Consider the following 12,092-nt stretch of genomic DNA (forward strand, 5'->3'; position numbering starts at 1 on the left):
CAGGAGTGGCAGAGTTGTCTGGTGTGATCCAGGTCTCTGTGAGGGCAAGGAACTGCAGGGATTGGAGGGAGGCATAGGCGGAGATGAAGTCTGCCTTGCGCGTAGCAGACTGGCAGTTCCTTAGCCCCCCTGTGACCGTGAAGTTCTCACAGGGGGTCAGCGGGGGGTAGCAGAGGTTTGAGGGGTTCTGTTGTCGAAGGGGGCCATGTCGCTGGAAGCGCCTTCTGAGGGGGAGAGCACAGACTAGAATGGGGAGCTGGCTCATAAACTAGGAGGGAGCGACACAAGCGTCGCTCCGAGTGTACCTAATTAGCAACTGAAAACCTGAGTCGAATAACGCGCTGATTATACAGGTTCACAGTTTGTAATAGTGCAATAATCGCAATCTATCAATTCTAAGAATCAAAGTGGTAGATAGAAGCCTAACACAACCTAAAAACAAAGAAACCTAACACAACCTAAAAACAAAGAACAGTTTCCACACAGGGAAAAGTTTAAAATCGAACGTGGTATGTAATTAGTAAATGAACTCAGATACTTATCCAACTCTAGCAGGACGGATTTCGGCAGTTCTACGCACCTGGACGAATTATACACTTATACACTTACTTAATTCACACGGCTTCTCCTATCACTGTTATTCAGATGACATGCAACTCTTCTTCTCTTTCCCCCCCTCTGCCTCACAGGTTAATGATAAAATATCTTCCTGCATGGCTGACATGGCTATCAAGCTGGATGGCCAGCCACCACCTGAAGCTCAACCTCAAAAAAACTGAGCTGCTGTTCTTCCCATACAAGATCTCCCTAATACATGAGCTGTCAATCATGGTTGATGGCACCATAGTGACTGCCTCTCACTCTGCAAAGAGCCTGGGGGTGGTCCTGGATGACCAGCTGCACCTCAAGGAGCACACCAAGGCAACATCACGGTCCTGCAGATTCCTCCTGTACAACATCAGGAGGATTCAACCATACATGATTACGCACTCCACCTAGCTGCTTGTACAGGCTATGGTGACATCCTGCCTTGATTACTGCAACTCTCTCCTTGCAAGCCTGCCACCTTGTGCCATACAGGCACTACAGATGATTCAAAATGCTGCTGCCTGACTCATCTTCTCCCACGTCACTCCTCTGCTGAGGTCACTCCACTGGCTACCAGTTGCGGCCATAATCAGGTTTAAAGTCCTGACCCTCACCTACACTGCAGCCAAAAGGACGGCCCCGGTCTACTTGCAGGAAATGATTCGATTTTATACGCCTGCTCGACCACTCCGCTCTGCAGCAGCACAGCGCCTTGCACCCACCCTATCCGAGTAAAGGGATCACAGAACTTCTCCACCCAAGCTCCCTAGTGGTGGAACGAACTCCCTGTCTCTCTTTGAACCTCTCCCTCACTACCCATCTTCTGCCATGGTCTGAAGACGCATCTCTTCAGACTATACCTGGACTAACTGTCACCACTCTATGAATCATTTCACTTAAAATCCCCCCTTTCATGGCACTTATGTTACATGTACCCCCATTCCAGCACTTTTTATAATTTGTATTTTCATCTTAATATTGTAGCTTGTTCTTGCTCTAGTTTGATTTGGCATAAGGTAGGTCAGAATAATGTTCACTGTGTGAACTGAACTGTGTTCTTGGCTATAAATAGCTGTATGAAATGAGTATTGTACCATATCAAATCTGTGTTTTGTAGTTGTTCCAAAGACCATGATATACACTTTTGTACATCAGTTTAGATAAAAACATCTGTCAAATAAATGTAATGTAGTGGCTAAAGTGACATCTGCATTTAAATCTATGGGAAATACATCAGTGAATAGGGTCGGAAATTGTGGTTGAAATTTGTGAGGTCGAATGTTTTCTATTTTGTAAACACAGGTGACTTGGCCTGCTAAGGGGTCACATTGGTGCAGTGTTATTTGAAGCCCAAGAAAAGGTTTAATATGTGATGTTGCACAGGAGCAATCAAAAACTGATCGTTCAAATATTTATATTTACTTACTAGATTAATTTAAATGAATACAGCTTTTTACTTTTTCACAGGTATTTATTTATTGGTTTATTTGTTTATGTATTCATTTAATTACAAACCTTTTCAGTTATATCCATGGGTTTGTTTTTTGGATAAATTATGTATGTAGGCAATTTTTCATGCTATTCCTTTCTTATTTACCTCATTAACAAACATTTGGTTGATGCATATTTGAGCATGAGTTTATTTTTCCCCACCAGAAATAGACCAGAACTAATCTGCTTAAGAGATTACTACAGCACTCTTTTATAGAAACAGGCAAAAATCCTCATGGCAGTGAAAATATAATTACATGACTTGGTGCATGTCATGAACTAATTAATACATATTGCTGGCCTGCACATATATCAGTACAAAGGAATTTGTCCACCTTTTGTCTGATTGAAACCGAATCAATTTCTGTCATTTAGGTGATGCATTGATGAAAATAGTATAATGAAATGATAGGCCTACTTGAGTGTTTACATGCTCCTGGTTAGATTTAGGCCACATAATATATAGACATGAGAGGGCGTCAGAAGGATTATTTCATGGTTAGGTCATCTGAGGTGCTATACACATAGTTTAAAAAAATAATGATTTTATTTTTGTGCCTACAAAAAATATCTACAAATATATGAAGAATAAATGTAGGTATCTGTATTTTTTTTTCAGCTGTGATTAGTGCAAGTAAACTAAAAGGAAAGTTTATCGACCTTGTGCCTACTGTATCCATTTTTGCCTTGTCAGCAAGGTGAGAACTATGTGAAATGTGTTTAATTTTCTGAACCGAGAAGTTTTAACAGCTAACACCCTCCTCTGGCATTCTGAATATCAAACACATGTGCATCAACAGTTAAAACACCTCACTTATCCAACATGTAAAATATATTTATTTGATTTAATTTGGTAATTATTATCAAAGATATCAATTATCAATTAAATCACCAAATTTGTTGACAGGTAGAGCAAACTGTTGGATTAGCCTTTATCAAAATGTAGAACAACCAGATGAAAATTAAAATGAAGAAATGTATGATGATACAACAAAAAGTATGTCTAATCTAAAGACAAGGTTCACCGTACCTTAAAACAATTAGCAAAGGTTACAAGCATGGACATTCACACAAGAAATGAATGAAATAATATAAAAAACCAGAGCTTGTTTGTACCAAAGCAATCCAAGGATGGAGGAAGGGGGAGACGCCCCCTCTGGCACACACACACACACATGCAGACTCACAGTCACACACAGAAACACACATTCACACCTCAAATTGCATTACATTACATTACATTACATACATAATGTAAATTGCATCCCCCAGTTCCCGGTGGATGTCTCATCTCCAGGCTATGCTGGTCGAGCACTCCGAAGCTTCCTATGGCTTTGTACACTATGAACATTGAGTACTGTGCTGTGCGCATACATATACCATATTACCTGTGAATAGGTCAAGGTTTACATCTTATTTGTTATAATATCCATGATTGGAAACATTAGTCACGTTACTATTACCATTGACCACTTCTTGATCTTAATTTATGATTTCTAACAGTGGGCTGTTCTTCTTCTACTTCTTCATTTTGTTCTGCCCCAGTCCCATTGAGAATTTTACAAGACTAAAATATATTGATTGGAAATATGATGGGATCATATAATGGGACGATTTTGTTTATTGAATGAAATAGTGGAAATAAACCTTCTTACAGACACAAAATACAGCAAATACAATCAAAATCTCATGTTCGCCTCTAATCTTGTCTATTCTTTAGTGTTGGTAGTGGGGCTTCCCCTTTTGTTTTTACATTAGGATAAGTGTTGGGCCTTCACTATTGTCACTGTGCAATTCAAAAAGATACACCAGTCATGCATTTTCTTATGTTTCCGTTTTTTCCCATGCACAATTACCTACCTGGAAAGGCTGACATATTTGTCTCTGTTAGCCTACTGATTTGCCCTGTCAGAGTAAGTACACTGTGCTCAAATATGCATACAAAAATTTAATTTTAAAAATACATTTGTTTAAAAAAAGGGACAAAAGAATAATGTAAAAGGACAAAAGGGTAAAAGTGTTATAAAAGTTTATTGAATCAAGCTGATTCAGACATTCTGGGGGGGAAGCTGCTGCAACCACTGTATCACAAAAACCCCTGCAGAACAAAGATGACTGTGTTGAATATTCTAAGGTTAACTAAACATCATTTGACATTTAACTAGACGATTCTTAGCCGTTTTAAATTATTACTGGTTATTTTCAACCTAGACCCTATTTTTATATTATCTTCAGTATGTAGGCCTATTGTAAACCTACAATCACTCCAGCCCGGAACCTGCGGAACCCCTCCAGCTTCTGCAAGATCTGGATGACTGTCTGTGTAGAAGAGAAACACTAATCACAGTTGTACATTATCAAGAATTGGTGATGCATAATATTGTCATGAATAATATTTTCATGACAATACTTCATCACTTTCAGAATTACATAATATTATTGTGAGGTGGTGGCACCTCTCTCTCTGATTTCTGCGGGTTAATTGACCCTGACGAGGGGCAGGTGTGTGAGTGCTATGGTGAGGTGATGGCACCTCACAGGCATTTGTCTGAGCTAATTGTCCCTGATGAGGGTCAGGTGTAGGAGGCCTATATGTAGCCCCTGATTTCTGGGGTTCAGTGCAGACTCATTGTTTGTCAGACTCATAGTGTGTAGGGGTGTGAGAATCAGCAGAAGTTACCGTGTTGATCCTATCTGCCAGATTTGATCACCATTTAGTTTCTTCTCGAGTTGTTTATCTCTTCGTGCTGTGGAGGACATTTTGCCCTCGTCTCTTTAGTTTTCTTTTTGTTTTCTACCCGCCAGGCTGCGAATATCCTTTTTCTTTTGTAAGTGACCCCACTCTGTTTTTCTAGTGGGGGTTTTCTTTCTGGGCAGCTACGCTGTGGCGGTGTTTCATTTCTTTTAGTTTTCTGAGCCCGCTGACAGAAGTTTCAGTGAGTGGAGGGAGCGATTACTTTGCTCTTTATTATTTGGTTTTTCCCCTTCCCTTTCTATCGCTCAGCGATTTTGTGGTTACCCCTCAGGGTTAACTTTTAGATCCCCTCGGTCCACAATTGCGTCCCACCCTCCTCAACCGTGACAATTATTTAACAAAAATGTATGTATACTGAATTTCTTGATTTGATATAGTTAAAGTGGAAATCAGTTTTGAACAAAAATCCTTACATTTTATCAAATTTAGCTATTACATGTTTACATCCTTACACTTACCTTCAATAATGGCATCAATAGTCACAATTTTGGCTTTGGAAGTTATGAGAATGGGGTCACTCAGGGGCACTGTTCCAGGTCAGACTGAGCACAGGGCCTCAGGAGGAATCAAGGATTTCGGGTAATCATTAATCTGCCTCCCAAGTTCCTTGGATAATGTTGCCGGCAGCTTCTTGTGGTTGAATGTATATTCCACCATTCTTTTCATCATCTCACCTTTGGGAGGATAGATTGTTTGATCACTCTTCCTGCTGTCCAGAGCTGCGGTTACTACATCCTCTGTGTGCAACACTGCCTCTGTCCATCTCACCCGCTTGAAGATATCTGGATTTTCCTGAAACAGGTGCCACTTCGCAATATATTTGTGAGGGCATGACCTCCGTGACCTTGTGCAGGGACAATGCCAGGTGTTCTCCTTTATAAACTGATTCTTACTGAATTGACAAGAACATTATTAATCATGAGAGCCCACCTTCTGGCCTTGGTTCAGCAGCAGGTGTAGAAGGTGCTTTGGAGCCCGAGCCTTGACTGGATGCATCATCTGCATCATTTTACCTTGAGGTGTTTGACAGAGCCTCTGGGCTCCCAGATGAACCTGCTGAGCACAAACAAAATTGAGCAGGTTCACTCAGTAATAATTTACTAAGTGATGCTTCTATTTGTTTCTTAATTGAGCTATAGAGAAGCTATAACATCTACATATACAGATAAATTAACAACACAATATAGCGTTACAGTATTATGTAGTCTACAGGCCTACTGTAAAATGTTGTTGTACTTACAACACCCAGATTCCTCATCTTCTGAACTCTCCCTGTTATTGCTACAGGTTCAACAAGTGCCATTTTGATAAACATTATTGAAATTGCCATTCTGCTTGTCAGGTAGCTAACTGCTATACATATTGTGCAAGGTATATGAATATCTGTTTTAACAAGTTATCGTTAACGTTAAAGGGGAATTACACTTTAAAACACATGGGCTTATTTTATTTATAATTTCTCACGGTTTCTGTGCAGGGTAGATCATTTTTCCGTGCCTGCACTGGCTCGGTGGTTAGTATTCCGATTAGCCACTCGGCTAATCGTTATTTTGGTGTGTGGGGACGATAAGTTTCGAGCTTGCAGATTAGCCACTCGGCTAATCGTTATTTTTGGTTCATGTGGGATGATTGTTCCTGTTCTCACATTCCTTGCATTCCTACAGGATTACCTCTGATCTGGTTCACCTGTTGGTTGCTCACATCTTCCGCTGATTACCAGCCACACCTGGGGCTGGGTATTTAAAGCGTCAGTAGGCAGTGGAACAGTGCTTGAGTATAACGTGTTTTGCTCTAGCCAGTTCCCTGTCGCTTTTCTGAGCAAGGTGTAAGGATCTTAGGAACCAAGGAATTTAAAAAGAATTCAGACTTTAGTTTGTTTTTGTTTTTTGGGAAAAAGGTATTCGGACAGTATTTGTCCTGATTCTGAGGTTGGCGGTTTTAAGGGGTTATTGTGTCACCTTCGCGACATAGCTCAGGAGGTAAGACCGATTGTCTGGCAGTCGGAGGGTTGCCGGTTCAAACCCCGCCCTGGGCATGTCGAAGTGTCCTTGAGCAAGACACCTAACCCCTAACTGCTCTGGCAAATAAGAGGCATCAATTGTAAAGCGCTTTGGATAAAAGTGCTATATAAATGCAGTCCATTTACCATTTACCTTCGGGGCACAAACCTTTCTGCCTCTTACTAACCAGTTTTTTCCCCTGGTTTTAGTTGGCCTCAGAACGTCTTCTGTTTGTTTTTGAAAAGACATTTTTGTTTTCTCAGCTTCGGTTCGAAGTTGTTTATTCTTCATTTCTCATTTTCCTGTTCCTTTATTTTCCTTATACACTCCTTCTTCCTCAGTTCCCCGTTTAGGGGTTTATTATTCATTATTTGGGATACATCCCCTAGGAGTATAGCACCCCCTTCTTATTTAGTCTCTTGCGAGACTCAGTGGTTACTGGAGTGCCCTTTGGTAACTTATAGATCCCCTGTTTGGTCACGTCTGGTCTTCACCCTTCCCCGCCCTCACAATTTTCTTCTAATGATCGTGTCATTTTTCGATTAGTTTTCGTTTTGTTAATATTTTACGATGTTTTGTTGCTTACCTTTACAAATTCAGGAAGTAGACCTAGGCAGCATATCATTGCATGACTTCAACGCTATGCTTTTCTTCGAAGAAGAAAAAACAGGAAATTGTACTACTGTGGACTTGCGCTTTAAAAAAAAAAAAAAAAAGTCCTTGTTTCTAACATTAGACATTTAAATAACTAATTGAAAAATGAAGGTTGACACATTCATTAGAAGGAAAATAAACAAAATAAGCCCATATGTGTTTGAAAGTGCAATTCCCCTTTAAGTGAGACGTCAAATTTAACATTGACGCCAGCCACGACTGAACGTTAATGTTGCTGCCATTAGCTAACAAGCTAACTTCTAGCTAGCTGGCCAGCAGGGCGGTAGCTACAGTTAGCCGGACCAAAATTTTGTGGCTACTAGCATACGTTAGCTAACGTTAGACTGGATGTATCAATTAATCTTACCTAGAACAGTGTCCAGTTAATCAATAAGGACACTTAATGGGGTCTGATCCGGTCGTCTTATTGTTTTTGAGGCTGTCACAGTACTTTCTTCACAGGTAGTCCAACTTTTCTCTACACTTGGTCCAATCTCCGAAGTCCTGTACAGACGGGCACCGGAGCAAGAGGTCTTTGTGAATATTTTCCCAAACGGGGTGGTTGTGCACTATTTTGTCAAATCGTTTTTGGTAACGTGGTTCACCCCACACAGCAATTAAATTGAGTGTCTCTTCGCGCGTCCAATGCCTGTTTTTTGTCTTAGCAGCCATTGCTCTTGTTGTTCGTCGCAGAGGAAAATAGTGTACAGGAAGCGGATGTTACGCAGAGCCGAGACTTGTCATTTTCAGTAATATCCGGGGGAATAATGTCAAATTCGAGTAAAATACAGACTTCGCTTATCCCGTGCGAATGCGCCGCACGAAACAGACGTGGGGGGGGGGTAATTTCTAAATCACATGGGGTCCCCAGGTAATACTAGTCCTGTGCGAATAGGGCTTTTGTATGCACTCCTTCAACTTGTCTCTCCCAAACCATCTCCGTGTCACCATCGCCTCTAAGGTTGCTTGATGTAGATCTGGGGTTGTAGCCGTCACTGCAGTAGTCAATAGAGCGGTCGTGAGCACATCTAAAACTAGTAAGACCACTTCTCACTGGTAAATCTTGATTCATTTGACAGTTGGGGGACTCACAATGAATCTTGTGTTCTCCGCCCCAGACCCTCTGTTGGACATGCAAGGGGACACTGCAGCCTCGCTGTGTTTTGAGGACAGCAAAAATGCCATTTTCGCTGTCCAGGCACTCATTTCTTAGGCAGGATGTTGATAGGATATCCATAATGGTGTCTTCTGAATGTTTCCTCTCCAAATGTTTTTTCAAATTTTTAACATTCATCATGAGACTAAACCGGGGACAGCGGACTGACTTCACTTTAGATCTTCTTACTTGTGGCACCTTCTCTTCGGAGGCTGGCTCGTCCCAGGATGGCTCGTCCCAGGATGGCTCGTCTAAGGCTGGCTCAACCAAGGCTGGCCCTTCTATGGCCGAGTCTTGCAAGAAAGACGTAATCTTACTTGCAGTGTTTGCAATTTGACATTTTGTTGAGTGATTAATGTAGTCATCTCTCCGGACATGCGTTGATGTGCAGTACACACAGTGGAAGCGTGGATTAGGCACACACTGCAGACTGCATTTGTAGATGTTATAACCTGGAAAAAGAACAAAACCGGGTAAATAAATGTACTGCTGCGGAATGGTTTTGGACGGAAAACGACAACCGAAAACAGGTTATTTTAGCTTGTCATGCAACTTTTGTTTTATTGTACCCATGCTTTTGCCATACATATAGGTTAAACAGCAGATGAGAGGTCATACTCATACAAATCTTTGATGTACGGCTCTCTTTTTGTGCGCCAGCAGATGCTTTTTGCACTCGCTCCGCGTCATGGGTTTGCAAACATCTGGTGTGCAGAATGGACAGCACCAAACACATCTCTGGAGGGAGACACGAGAAATCGATACTCTACATCGGGAGTATGTTAAAATCAGCAATAATTGTTCATCACTGGTAGAACAATAGCAGTCAGTCTGAAAGTTTGACAATAGAGGGTAGAACAAAGCCCTTGGTTTGACTACCAAAGACTATCTGGTAACACTTTACAATAAGGTTACATGAATTGGCATTAACTAATGTAGTTGTTAATATGAATTAATGATGTACAAATACATTAACAATGTATTTTCAAACATTAACAAATGGTTTGAAATTACAAACCATTAGTTAATGTATTTGTCAACAGTTTATTAACAGTACAATCCGTAATGTCTGTGCCGCACTGTTTAGATGAATATTACAACAACACTGCTACTGACAACAACGATGTTCCATCTTCGTCCTCGGTGGTTGATTCAGTTGCTGACATGATGTTTTCTAGCTAAGAAAATGATTAGCTAGATCACGTGCATACACATTTCTTGCCAAAACAACGGCAACAGTAGTGGGGCTGAATTCGATTACGGACTGTAGCATTAACTAATGATAAATGAAATCCATTATCATGGGCTAAACTTACCATTGGTTTGCTAACGGTTAACAGATACATTAGCTAAACGTTTGTACTTTCAATAAGGGTACTAAATAATGAAAAGTTAATTGAATGCTTTGTTAATGGATTTGTACATTAATTAATGTTAACAACTATATATATTAGTTAATGCCAATTCATGTAACATTATTGTAAAGTGTTACCGAGATACCATTGCTTTTGAAATTCAGAAGGTTCCATGAATTACATAATTAGGGGCCAAGCACCGAAGGTGCAGGGCACCTATTGTAATTAGGGGCCAGGCACCGAAGGTGCAGGGCACCTATTGTAATCGTTAGTATTATTTCTGCAATGCGAGTCTATGGCAGCCCATAGAACCAATTGGTGGTTTATGAAATTTGGCACATTGATAAAGGACAGTCCAATGTATCCAGGCATCGAATTTGGGGTCAATCCATCCAACTCTGTAGCGCCACCAACAGGCTAAACCTCAAGGTACATTTTTGCTTATAACCTTTGAACCGTTTGTCCTACAGTTGTGGGGATTGTTTGCCCTGAACCCTTGGGTCATGCCGATGCACCCATAATAAATTTTCCGCCATTTTGAATTATTCTAAAAACCTACTTTTGCAAACTAGTCCTAGGGCATTGATCCGATCACCACCAAATTTGGTACGTATGATCTACAGATGGTGCTGACCAAAAGTTATTCACAGAATTTTGCTAAATCTATTTATATGGCCACAATGAGCCAATGAATATTGAGAAGGGCGTGGCTTGTAACATGAAGGTGTGTAAATTCTGAACGGTTTCATCTAACAGCATGAAACTTGGTAGGCCCATCAGCAGACATAAGTGGAGGCTAACCCTCCATTTTCGGCCTGATCAAGCAAGGTGGTGGTGCTAGAGAGCTAATTTTCTGTTTAGGCATAACCGACAGGCCGATGTTTTCGAAACTCGGCACACACATATTGGGGCACTCTATACGGACAGTAAGAAAATATGACGTCGATTTGCCAAGAGATGGCACTGTCATGAGCAAAAAGGTGTTTTTTTTTTTGAAGAATTTTGAACCAGCATATCTCCGTCCCCATTTGAGCTACAGTCATGAAATTTTGCACATATGTGCAACTCATCAAGGGTAACAAGTTTCCAATAAGGACCCATAAGCCGCACCCATTGGATCTTCCGTAAATTAGACATTTGCTTGAAAAATGCTTCAAATTTGTTCTGCCATAGAAGTCTAGACTTTTAATGTCATTATACATTAACGACAGCAGATGGCGCCATTTAGCTATAAAACGGTTGCTTTTCACAAGGAGATGGTTCTATGGTATTAGAAATCCCAGTAGACTATTTTTTTAAATGTTCGTTTAATTTAAGTCACTTATTCATTTGAAATGGGATTGTATTGTTTTCTTAAATGTGGTGATTTCATGTAAAACAAGTAGAAAATATATCAGCATACCCTATTTTATTCATTGTGTCAAGTGGTTTCAAGTTCAGGGTACTGTTATTTTCTCCCATGGTCCAAGCACATTCAGGTAACATCAATTGGGCATGCCACATTGCCCATAGGTGTGAGTGTGAGAGTACATGTGTACACACACAACATTGTGACAATGTACTAATGTTGGTGCCAGCACAACCTTGTGACAAAAAAATATGTAAACGTAGCATGTCAAATGTTAATCTTGTTTGTATTATATGGCATATGTATTTATTTTATAGTTGTCATTGGATTGGGCTTTGCTAAATTCAATAAACGACTGCTTGACACTGTTTAATATTTTACACAATCAGTTAGCTGGTAATAAGAATATGCCCATATTCACAATAAGTATTCCATGTGGTCTCATTTTCTTAAGCTTTGTTGGTTACAGCATCACAAAGTTTGTCTGACCTAGTTAGCTGTTAGCTGTGTCCAAAAAAGGAAATGTTAATTACCTTGTCAAAAGCTTTAAGTAGCTGGCCAGCTGTCATAATAATTAGGTTACATCACTGGTATCGTTTCATACAACCCATATCTGGCATAACTAAAATGAGAAAAATACTATTTTTTGGTACCTATAGGCATGTTGCAAAAACACGATATAATGTTAACTTTTGCTAAGATTTATTAATGAGCAATGAGTACGCCACAAAACCACAAAAATAAT

General features: G+C 40.3%; 1 long non-coding RNA gene across 1 annotated transcript; it reads right to left on the bottom strand.

Moving 5' to 3' along the window:
• Nucleotides 1-4,070: 4,070 nt before the first annotated feature.
• LOC118221521 lies at nt 4,071-8,458 on the bottom strand. Its single transcript, XR_004764127.1, has 3 exons — nt 7,856-8,458; nt 5,293-5,887; nt 4,071-4,398 (listed from the first exon to the last, which is right to left on the bottom strand). It is a non-coding gene; the product is annotated as an uncharacterized LOC118221521 (long non-coding RNA).
• Between the last annotated feature and the right edge of the window lie 3,634 nt (nt 8,459-12,092).

Source organism: Anguilla anguilla, chromosome 2, assembly GCF_013347855.1.
Source record: "Anguilla anguilla isolate fAngAng1 chromosome 2, fAngAng1.pri, whole genome shotgun sequence".
Taxonomy (NCBI): domain Eukaryota; kingdom Metazoa; phylum Chordata; class Actinopteri; order Anguilliformes; family Anguillidae; genus Anguilla; species Anguilla anguilla.